Source organism: Mesocricetus auratus, unplaced genomic scaffold, assembly GCF_017639785.1.
Source record: "Mesocricetus auratus isolate SY011 unplaced genomic scaffold, BCM_Maur_2.0 Super-Scaffold_6730, whole genome shotgun sequence".
Taxonomy (NCBI): Eukaryota; Metazoa; Chordata; class Mammalia; order Rodentia; family Cricetidae; genus Mesocricetus; species Mesocricetus auratus.
In genome coordinates this window covers 28,455,715-28,468,034 of record NW_024429184.1, presented here as the reverse complement: position 1 = coordinate 28,468,034, position 12,320 = coordinate 28,455,715, and positions in this window count along the sequence as shown.

Here is a 12,320-nt window from a genome sequence, read left to right as displayed (position 1 = left end):
CAAAGTCCATGTGTATACTCGGGATGAATACTGATCTACTGCCCAAGGTTCAATAGATGATACCATTTTTTAGAGCTGACTAATACTCCATGGTATAAATGTACCAATTCACACATGTATGAACACCTAATTTTTGACACAGAAACCAAAATTTTACAGTGAAAAAAGAAGAAGCCTTCATCAACACATGATGCTAATATAACTGGATGTCAACATGCAGAAGATTTCAAATAGATCCATATCTGTCACCATGCACAAATCTCAAGTCCAAGTAGACCAAAGACCTCAACATAAATCTAGTTATACTTAATCTTATAGAAGAGAAAGTAGGAAGTAGTCTTAGACTCATTGGCACAAGAGACCACTTCCTAAAAACAATATCAGTAGCACAAACATTGAGAGCAACAATCAATTAATAGGACCTCCACAAATGACAAGTTTCTGTAAATCAAAGGAAAAGTGAATAAGACAAAATGGCAGCCTACAGAAGGGGAAAGGTCTTCACCAAGTCCACATCTGACAAAGACTGATCTCCAAAATACATAAAAAATTAAATGGGGACAGGAAAGACATCAGTCCTTCCAAACCCCAAACTCCAGCGGGCCCAGCTTCAGGTGAGACTGGGTCTCCAGCTGGGATCCCCCCCCCACTCCCATCCCCTTGATCTTCGGGGCCGCTCCTGGCATCCAGAAGACCTGCCCACACAGGAAAGACATCAGTCCTTCCAAGCCCCAAACCCCAGCGAGCCCAGCTTCAGGTAAGATTGGGTCTCTGACTGGGATCCCCTCCCCACTCCCATCCCTTGATCTTCTGGCTGCTCCTGGCATCCAGAAGACCCACCCACACAGGAAAGACATCAGTCCTTCCAAGTCCCAAACCCCAGCGAGCCCAGCTTCAGGTGAGATTGGGTCTCCAGCTGGGATCCCCTGCCTGCCTCCCATCCCCTTGATCTTCAGGCCACTCCTGGCATCCTGAAGACCCGCCCACACAGGAAAGACATCAGCTCTTCCCAGCCCCAAACTCCAGCGAGTCTAGCTGCAGGAAAGACATCAGCTCTTCCAAGCCCCAAACCCCAGTGAGTCCAGCTTCAGGAAAGACATCACCTTTACAAGCCCCAAACCCCAGCTAGTCCAGCTTCAGCTTCAGGAAGGAAGGAGACCAGGGGAGACGGAAAGACCCCACCAGCATCCACTGGAAGAAGAGATGGGACGAAGACAGAATAAGAGCTCACTCAGCAATAGAAAGACCAACATGGCCCCACCAGAATCTAGGGATCCAACACCAGCAAGACCGAAAAGGACTACATAAATGAAGGAGAGGAGACAGAACTTAAAATTTATTTCATGAAGATGATGGAGTCCCTCAAAGAAGAAACGAGGAAATCCCTTAAAGAAATTGAAGAAAAAACAAACAAAACAATTCATGAAATGGGGGGAAAATATTCAAGAAATAAATCTCTCAAAGAATCTAAAGAGCACCAAGAAAAAACAACCAAGAAAATGAAGGAAACAACTCAAACAGTTGAAGGATTGAAATCTGAAATAGAAACTATAAAGAAAACACAGAATGAAGGGATGCTGGAAATAGAAAAGCTGGGTAAACGATGAGGAACTACAGATGCAAGTATCACCAATAGAATACAAGAGATAGAAGAGAGAATCTCAGGTGTTGAAGACTCATTAGAGGATATAGAGTTGTCAACCAAAGAAAATCTCAAAACCAACAAATCCTTAACACAAAATATCCAGGAAATATGGGACATCGTGAAGAAGCCAAACCTGAGAATAATAGGTATAGAAGAAGGCGAAGAAATACAACTCAAAGGTACAGAAAACATATTCAACAAAATCATGGAAGAAAACTTCCCTAACCTAAAGAAAGATATGCCTATGAAAATACAAGAATCTTACAGAACACCAAATAGGCTGGACCAGAAAAAGAAGTCACCTCACCATATAATAATCAAAACATCAAACCTACAGACTAAAGAAAAAATATTAAGAGCACTGAAGAAAAAGGCCAAGTAACATACAAAGGCAGACCTATCCGAATTACACCTGACTTCTCAATCGAAACGACGAAAGGCAGAAGATAATGCTAAGGGAACAAGGATGCCAGCCCAGACTACTATATCCAGCAAAGCTCTCAAATACCATAGATGGAGAAAACAAAATATTCCATGACAAAGCCAGATTTAAACAATATGTATCCATGAATCCAGCCCTACAGAAAGTGCTAGAAGTAAAACCTAGATCCAACGAAGATAACTACATTCACAAAGACACAGGCAAGATATAATCCCACTCTACAAAACACCAAAAGAAAAAGGGAGGAGAAACTACACAAAATAACTTCACTAACAATAAATCAAGCACAAACAAGAATCATCAATCAATGGTCATTACTATCCCTCAATGTCAACGGCCTCAACTTGCCTATAAAAAGACACAGACTAGCAGAATGGATACAAAGACAGAACCCTTCCTTCTGCTGCATACACGAAACACATCTCAACATCAAAGACAGACGTTACCTCAGAGTAAAGTGTTGGGAAAAGATCTTCTAATCAAATGGTCCCAAGAAACAAGCAGATGTAGCAATCCTAATATCTAACAAACTAGACTTCAAATGAAAATCAATCAAAAGAGATGAAGAAGGACACTTCATATTCATCAAAGGAAAAGCACAACAAGATGAAGTCTCAATTTTAAACATCTATGCCCCAAATACAAAGGCACCTACATTCGTGAAAGAAACACTACTAAAGCTCAAAATGCACATAAAATCTCACAAACTAATAGTAGAAGACTTCAACACTCTGCTCTCACCGCTAGACAGGACCTCCAGACAGAAACTTAAGAAAGAAACAAAAGAACTAATAGAAATTATGACCCAACTGGGTTTAACAGACATCTATAGAACATTCCACCCAAATACAAAGGGATATACCTTCTTCTCGGCACCACATGGAACCTTCTCTAAAATTGACCACATAATAGGAAACATTGCTAATCTTCACAGATACAAAAAAATTGGAATAATCCCCTGTATCTTATCAGACCACCATGCATTAACATTAGAATTCAACAATAACACAAATCGCAGAAACCCTACAAACTCATAGAGATTGAACAATGCACAATTGCACCATCCCTGGGTAAAGGAACAAATAAAAAAAGAAATTAAAGACTTCCTCGATTTCAATGAGAATGAAGACACAACATACACAAACTTATGGGATACTTTGAAAGCAGTGCTGAGAGGAAAGTTTATAGCACTAAGTCCCCAAATGAATAAACTGGAGAACATTCATACCAGAGAATTAATAGCACAGCTGAATGTTCTAGAACAAAAAGAATCAAACTCACCCAGGAGGAGCAGACGCCAGGAAATAATAAAATTGAGGGAGGAAATCAATCAAGTAGAAACCAGGAAAACACTGAGAAGAATCAATGAAACAAAGAGTTGGTTCTTTGAGAAAATCAACAAAATAGACAAACCTCTGTCCAAACTAACCAAAAGACAGAGAGAGAGCATGCTGATTAACAAAATCAGGAATGAAAAAGGGGACATAACAACAGACTCTGAGGAAATCCAGAGAATCATCAGGGCATACTTTGAAAATCTGTACTCCACAAAATTTGAAAATATAAAGGAAATGGACAATTTCCTGGATAGATATCACTTGCCAAAACTAAATCAAGAGCAAATAAACAATCTAAACAGACCTATAACCCCTAATGAAATAGAAGCAGTCATCAAAAGTCTCCCAAACAAAAAAAGCCCGGGCCCAGATGGCTGCAGTGCAGAATTCTACCACAAATTCAAATAAGAGCTAATGCCAACACTCCTCAAAGTATTCCACACAATAGAAGCAGGAGGCTCACTGTCAAACTCTTTTTACGAGGCTACAATTACCTTGATACCCAAGCCACACAAAGACACAACTAAGAAAGAAAACTATAGACCAATTTTCCTCATGAACATCGATTCAAAAATACTCAATAAAATACTCGCAAACCGGATTCAGGAATACATCAGGAAAATCATCCACCATGATCAAGTAGGCTTCATCCCAGGAATGCAGGGATGGTTCAACATTAGAAAATCTATCAATGTAATCTACCATATAAACAAACTGTGAAAGAAAAATCACATGATCATCTCACTAGATGCTGAAAAAGCCTTTGACAAAATCCAGCACCCCTTCATGATAAAGGTCCTAGAGAGATCAGCGATAACAGGAACATACGTGAATATAATAAAAGCAATATACAGTAAACCAACACCTAACATCAAACTAAATGGAGAGAAACTCAAAGCAATTCTTCTAAAATCAGGAACAAGACAAGGCTGTCCACTCTCTCTATATCTCTTCAATATTGTACTTGAAGTTCTAGCTACAGCAATAAGACAACAAAAGGAGATAAAGGGGATACAAATAGGAAAAGAAGAAGTCAAACTTTCACTCTTTGCAGATGATATGATTGTTTACATAAGTGACCCAAAACACTCCGCAAGGGAACTCCTAGAGCTGATAAACACCTTCAGCAATGTGGCAGGATACAAGGTAAACTCAAAAAAATCAGTGGCCCTATTATATACAGATGATGAAGTGACTGAGAAAGAAATCAGAGAAACATCACCCTTTACAATAACCAAAAACAGCATCAAATATCTGGGGATAATGTTAACCAAGGAAGTGAAAGTCCTGTATATCAAGAACTTTGTGTCTTTAAAGAAAGAAATCAAAGAGGATACCAGAAAATGGAAAGATCTCCCATGCTCTTGGATTGGTATGATCAAAATAAGAAAAATGGCAATCTTGCCAAAAGCAGTCTACAGATTCAATGCAATCCCTATCAAAATTCCATCACAGTTTTTCAAGGACCTGGAAAGAACATTAATCAACTTTATATGGAAAAACAAAAGGCCCAGGATAGCCAAAACAACCCTATACAATAAAGGAACTTCAGGAGGCATCACCATACCTGACTTCAAGCACTATTATAGAGCTATAGTCCTGAAAACAGCTTAGTATTGGCACAAAAATAGGCAGGTAGACCAATGGAACTGAATCGAAAACCCTAATTTTAACCCACACACCTATGAACACTTAATTTTTTACAAAGAAGCTAAAACTGTACAATGGAAAAAAGAAAGCATCTTCAACAAATGGTGCTGGCATAACTGGGTACTGGTATGCAGAAGACTGCAGATAGATCCATGTTTATCGCCTTGTACAAAACTTAAGTCCAAATGGATCAAAGATCTCAACATAAATCCAGCCACACTGAAACTTTTAGAAGAGAAAGTGGGAGATACTCTTCAACGAGTTGGTACAGGAGACCACTTCCTAAACATAACACCAGTGGCTCAAACGCTGAGATTCACAATTAACCAATGGGACCTCCTGAAACTAAAAAGCTTCTGTAAGGCAAAGGACACAGTCAACAAAAAAAGGCAGTCCACAGAATGGGAAAAGATATTCACTAACCCCACATCTGACAGAGGGCTAATCTCCAAAATTTATAAAGAACTCAAGAAACAAGTCTCCAAAACACCAAAGGATCCAATTAAAAGGTGGGGTACAGATCTAAATAGAGAATTCTCAACAGAGGAATCTAAAATGGCCAAGAGACACTTAAGAACGTGCTCAACATCCTTAGCCATCAGGGAAATGCAAATCTTACTCCTGTCAGAATGGCTAAAATCAAAAACACTGAAGACAATTTATGCTGGAGAGGATGTGGAGAGAGGGGAACTCTACTCCACTGCTGATGGGAGTGCCAACTAGTACAGCCTCTTTGGAAACCAGTGTGGAGATTCCTCAGGAAAAATGGGAATTAATCTACCACAAGGCCCAGGAATTGCACTCTTGGGCATATATCCAAATGAGGTAAATTCATACAACAAGGGCATCTGCTCCACTGCGTTCATAGCAGCATTATTTGTAATAGCCAGAACCTGGAAGCAACCTAGATGCCCCTCAACTGAAGAGTGGGTGGAGAAAATGTGGTGCATTTACACAATGGAGTATTGCTCAGCAGAAAAAAACAATGGAATCTTGAAATTCGCAGGGAAATGGATGGCACTGGAGGAAGCCATCCTGAGTGAGGTAACCCAGTCGCAAAAAGACAAACATTGTATGTACTCACTCATACATGTTTTCTAGTCATGGATCAGAATAGTGCCAGTCTGCACTTCCACTGATAGAGAGTCTGGGAAACAGGAAAGAACCTAAAAGATATGAATATATGCATAGTACCCAAGAGAAGAGGATTGAGACAAGATCCTCTGAATGGATGGGGAACACGGTGAGGGGTGAGGGGGAGTGGGAGCTGGGAAGAAGAGAGGGGGAGAAGAGAAAGAGAGAGTACGTCATGGGGGAACAGGAAGTTGAGTGGGTGGGGGTAGAATAGGGGGAATAGGGAATTATAGGTTAGAAGACAGATCAGGCGCCAGAGTTACCTCTAGTGATCTAAAGGGATAACACCAATTGGCAAGCTAAGTAATAGTGGAGAGACCACCTCGAATGCCCATTCCTGATAATGAACTTGATGTCTATAACCATCTGGGAGCCTTCATCCAGTGACTGATGGAAGCAGAGGCAAACACACAATTAAACACTGAACTGAACCCAAGGAACCCAGTGGCAGAGAGAGAGGAGTGATGAGCAAATTGGCAAAGAATGGGCTGGCAAAACCAGCAGAGACAGCTGATCTGAACAGGGGAGAGCTCTTATCCCAGACTGACAGCAGGGAGGCTAACATGGGACTGATCTGGACCCCCCAAATGTGAGTGTCAGTGAGAATGCCTGGGCAACCTATGGGGCCTTGAGCAGTGGTCAGTGTCTATCCCTGGAATACAAACAGTCATCGTGTGCCCATAGCACAAAGAGGGATGCTCTCTCAACCTGGACTCTTAGGGGAATGCCTGGACCCTACCCAGAGTGAAATGACAGACTCTAGATATCCCCTATGTGGAAGGAATTGGCAATAGGGTGGGAGGGTGGGGGGGGGAAGGGGAGTGCGGGAGGAGGGGTGGGAGAGGGAACTGGGATGGAAATGTAAAACAAGCTATTTAAAATTAAAATAAAAATGATATAAAAATAACAAAAAAATTAAATGGGGAGCTCATGGGCCCCAGACTGACAGCTTGGAAACCAGAATAGGAAAGAACCTTCCCTGCACATGGGTGTCAGTTAAGATGCCTGAGCATTCATTGGGGCCCCTGTTAATGGAACAGCCTTCATACCTAGTATACAAATGGATATTAGGAGCCCTGCCCCAAATGATGGGACAGACTTTGTTGATTCCCCATAGAAAGCCTTACCCTCTTCGTGGAGCAGAAGAGGGATGGGATGAGGGCTGGTGCTGGACATAGTAGAATGGGAGGGAAAGGGAACTAGGATTGATATATCAAATTAAACTGTTTCTAATTCAAATGAAAAAAATAATTCAAGGAACTAGATATCAAAATACCAAGTTATCCATTAAAAACTGGGGTACAAATCTCAACAGAGAACTTTAGGCAGAAGAATCTCAAATAACTGAAAAACATAAGAAATTGCTCGACATCCTTAGTTATCAATGAAATGCAAATCAAAACAACTCTGAGATACCATCTTACACCTGTCATAATGACTAAGAACAAAAACACAGATGACAACTTATATTGGAGAGAATGTGGAGTAAGGGGAAGATTTCTCCACTATTGTTGAGCAGGAATACTTGTATACCACTTTGGAAACACAATATGGTGGTTTCTCAAAAAATTGGGAATCAATCTACCTCAAGACCCATAATTACTACTCCTCAGCATATACCCAAAGCATGATTAATCACATCACAAGAACACTTAATCAACTTTTTTCATAGCAGTGTTTATAATAGCGAGAACCCAGGTGCCCCCGGACTGAAGAATGTTTGAAGAAAATGTGGTATATCCAATTTCTATAACTCTATCATGGCTTTCAATTGTTTTAGTTCAGCTATTCTAATGTGGCATTTAGAAAGGTAGAATGCCACAGCTCATCTTCCCCGAAGCTTCATGTCACCTAACGTTCCCTGAAATCAAAATGATTAATTTGGCAACAATTTATAAACAAAATATAGGAATGCTTATCATGCATGTTTTGGGAAAATGCCACTGAGTTACATTATTTTCTCTAAATATGGAGTTATGTTAAATTCAATAAACAAAAGTGAATCAATGCATCTATTTGTGTCAGCTGCTCCTTTTTTCCTTCCTTGCTTCCTCCCTTTCTTTTTTGGGGGGTATCCTTGTATTATGTCATCTGTGAGCCATAATTTGCAATTAAGATTTATTGGCTGTCATTTAGGCCAAGGAGAAATCTATTTTAAGAAAATTATGTGTCCCTCAAATTTTGCCAAAATGATGATATTGACCTCACAGACTTGTTTTTAGATTTAAAGCTCAAAATCAAACATTAAAGTTGCATCTGTAGGAGTGAAAAAGAATTATATGCATGTATAAAATAAGCTCATACCTACTGAATTAGAATCTCCAAGCCAGTTACCTAATAACCTTAGGTACTACAATGTTTGAAACTCTGTGAGCAAGTGTGATAAATGGGTTTGAAGACAATTTAAATAAAAATACAAAAGAGTAGTGTATTATATATATATTCTAAATTTAATCATATATCATATATATGTGTATACACATGTACATATAAAGGCTTATAATACATATATATGTAATACACATATGCATACACAAATACAATATTTATATTCAAGTTCTGTAGCTATACTGAATCATTCTGAGCCATTTACTTAGGAGTATTCTACCTTATACTTTGTTTTTACTGCATTCTTAGCAGCTTATATTTAATTTTAGTCCAAGCTAAAATTTAAATTGGCTAGAGCAGTGATAACTTTAATGAGACAATTTCTCACTGAGATGTTAATATATTGAACTGAATTGCTTTTAATATTAATAGGAACTCAACAGGGGGATGACAGTGATAAGTATGTAATATGAGAATTTCCCTAAAATAAAAATGTAAGGCATTCTATTTGTTTTCAATATAATAGGAAATTAATAATTTGGGAGCAATTGACTAATTTAAAATATGCAATATATTTTTATTCTTAATATTATCCTTTTACTAATACTTTAAAATTTATATGGAGAGATAACTTATCAGGTATACAAACTAAAGAGGTATTTTGGAATTTAATACATTTTCAAGAGTCACCACAGTAGGAATACAAATAAAACCCAGTATTTCTAGCCATTAAGTAATAGAATTTACTCTGTGTGTTAGATAATGGGTCTATTTTAGCTTAGATTTTCCATGGGTGAGGGATCCATAACGGTGGGGAAGTGTGAGCACAGCAGAGGGAGCAGGGATCTAGATGATCACATTCTCAGTGAGACATAGAAAATAGAAATAGATAGATAGATATAGATGGAAGATAGATAGATAGATAGATTGATTGATAGATAGATAGATAAAAAGGAAGTAGGGAGAGGCAACTTAGCTCCCTCCCTCAATCACCTACCTCCTCCAGTGAATCTCCATCTACAAGGGATTGTATTACCTCCACCAAAAGCACCAAACCTGGTGCCTCATGCTCAAATGCTGAAAGTATCAGGGACATTTCTCATTCAAAATCCTACACTCTGGTAAAAATAGGGACATATTTTTTAATGGCTTAAATTATTTTCTACTTTTAGAAAGTTAATTTCACAGATATGTACTTGCATTGTTAAAAAATTATTTTGACATAGACTTTCAATCTTTTATCACATAATATTTAATAAATCCCCACTTGATTGCCAAGAAAGTGTTAGTGTATTCTATAACTCAAAAAATAGTTATATTTTTGTTTCTGCTTTTAATCCCCATTGAAGATCCTCCTAGAACACAGAAAGATACTAGCAATCCCACTTCACTGATAACACAAATTTTGTTTCATGTGTATTTGTGCATGCATTTAAGTGAATCTTTGACTTAATATTTGATTGACACTCAATATTTACCATAATTTTTGTATCTTCATGTCACAGGACATTTGGTTGTTTCTAAGTTTTCTATTTATGAATAATACAGCATTAAAAACCCTTGTAATGGATTTCACATGGGAATAGTTTTTAATTTGTGAAATTGGAGAAATAACAAGGAATACACTTGTTGATTCATCTGGTAAATGTATATTTAGATTCATAAGCAACTGTCAAATTCTCCAAATTGTGTTATTTTGCAGTTTTCGCAATAATAAATGATACACAAACTTGCTTTCATTCCCTCTGCGTAATGATGTCAGTGTGGACATTTTAATAGATGTGAAGTGGCTTCCCCTTATTTCTTTTTTGTTTTTTTAAATTATGTATTATACTGTGCCTCTTTTTAAAGCATTATTTGCCATTGTCTATCTCCTTAGGTGAGGTGTCTAGTAAGGCTTTTCCACTTTTCTTGTTGTTTTGTTTTGCAAGACTGAAGCCTGATGCTGGGCTCTGGTGTATGTTAGTTAGATAAGCTGCATTCCCAGCATCCTTTTGCACATTTTCAAATGGGCTTGCTAATTCTTGATTTGTTGAATTTTAGGAGCTCTTTGTGTATTTTTTAAGCAACTCCCTACAAGATAGGAATTTTATAAATATTTATTTCATTTTGACTTTGTAATTATAATAACAAGTCCTTGCCCAGCTTAAATTTAATCCATGTTGTTTGATTGTGATATTCAGACAAGTCAGCTGCTTGATCCTCGTCTGGATTTTGGTTTCAGTGGTGTATCAGAGAGATCATGTAGTCCCCAAAGAAACCTAACTTTTTTTCTATGTTATCTTCTACCACTGATATTTTAATTATGAAGATGATTGCTTTGAGTTACATTTTATAAACACTGTGAAAACTCTGTCTAAATTCATTGATGTGAATGTTCAGATATTACTGCACTGTTTGATAAAATTACTATGTATTTTCCCCATTTTATAGCTTTGCTGGCTTCTCAAACTCAAGAGGTTACACTTGTGTGGTTCTCTTACTAGTCTGCTTCTATAAATGTGTTCTGTAATCGTATTCATTTGCTAATTCATCACTACCACCCGATCTGGAGCACTGCAGTTTCTTAGGCAAAGACAAGATCAGGATAGTTTGTGCATTTCTCTTCCTCTAAATTATTTTGTGTCTGCCAAATCTTTTGTTTCTCCAAATAATCTTTAAAATCATTGTGTTTATGTTTCCCAAGTCAGTTGCTGCATTTTTAGATGAATTCCCTGGTTATGTGGCTCTTTACAGATAAACAAACTTGCAGCCTTTAATCTGTTAAACTCTAAGGATGAAACCCTACCCTTTTTATTAATTTTACTCTGACTTTGGTCATAAATTTGTTGCTTTTTTCTAAAACAGTTAGAATTGATTATTTTATTTATACAGAAGTATTGCATTTCGGGGTGCTAACTTAAATTGTATGTACATTTAATTTCTAATTATACTTATTTGTTTATTGTTAGACCATAGGAAAACCCAGGTGTTTGTTAATTATGTTTCTCTTCTTAAAGTATGCTCTAATCACTTGCTAGTTTCGGCAACATTTTTGTTCACTTTTTAATATATTCTATGTAGATAAGAATGTTACCTACAAATAAATGGTTTTGTTCCCACCTCCCTGACATGTTTAGGAGTTTTCAAGACATGGCTTCTCTATGTAACAGCTGTGGCTGTCCTGGAACTCACTCTCTAACCAGCCTGGCCTTGAACTTGGAGATTCATCTGCCTCTGCCTCCTAAATTCTGTAATTAAAGGTATCCGCCATGCTCTCCAGGCTGCCAGGGACTTTGTACCATGTTTCTCATCTCAACACAAAAATCCTCCTCCTCCAACTACCTTTGTATTAGTTGTTATTATATGGATTTGTGTTTTGTGAATATGCATTATCACATTGGAATGATGTCTTTTCCATTTTTAACTGACATTTTTATTATGATGCATGTCATATTTTCTACTTCTTTCTTTTTACTAATATTGATATGATCATGTTACTGTTTCTATTCATGTGATAAATTATAGTGAATAAGTTTCAAAACTAGGAAATACCATACTTGCAATGCCTTATAATTTATTTATTAATTTGAACTTTTGATTTGTAGAACTTCTGTTCAGAATTTTGTCATCTGTGTCCTTAATCACATATTGATCTGTGGTTTTGTTCACTTGGGATGAAGAACTAAGATAATTCTGGATTTGTAATATATGTTAAGAAGTATTCCCTCTGCTGATATAATTTCTTACCAAAATATTTGATAGAATTTGCTTGTGGCTCTATGTTTTTAATGATTTAGTGCTT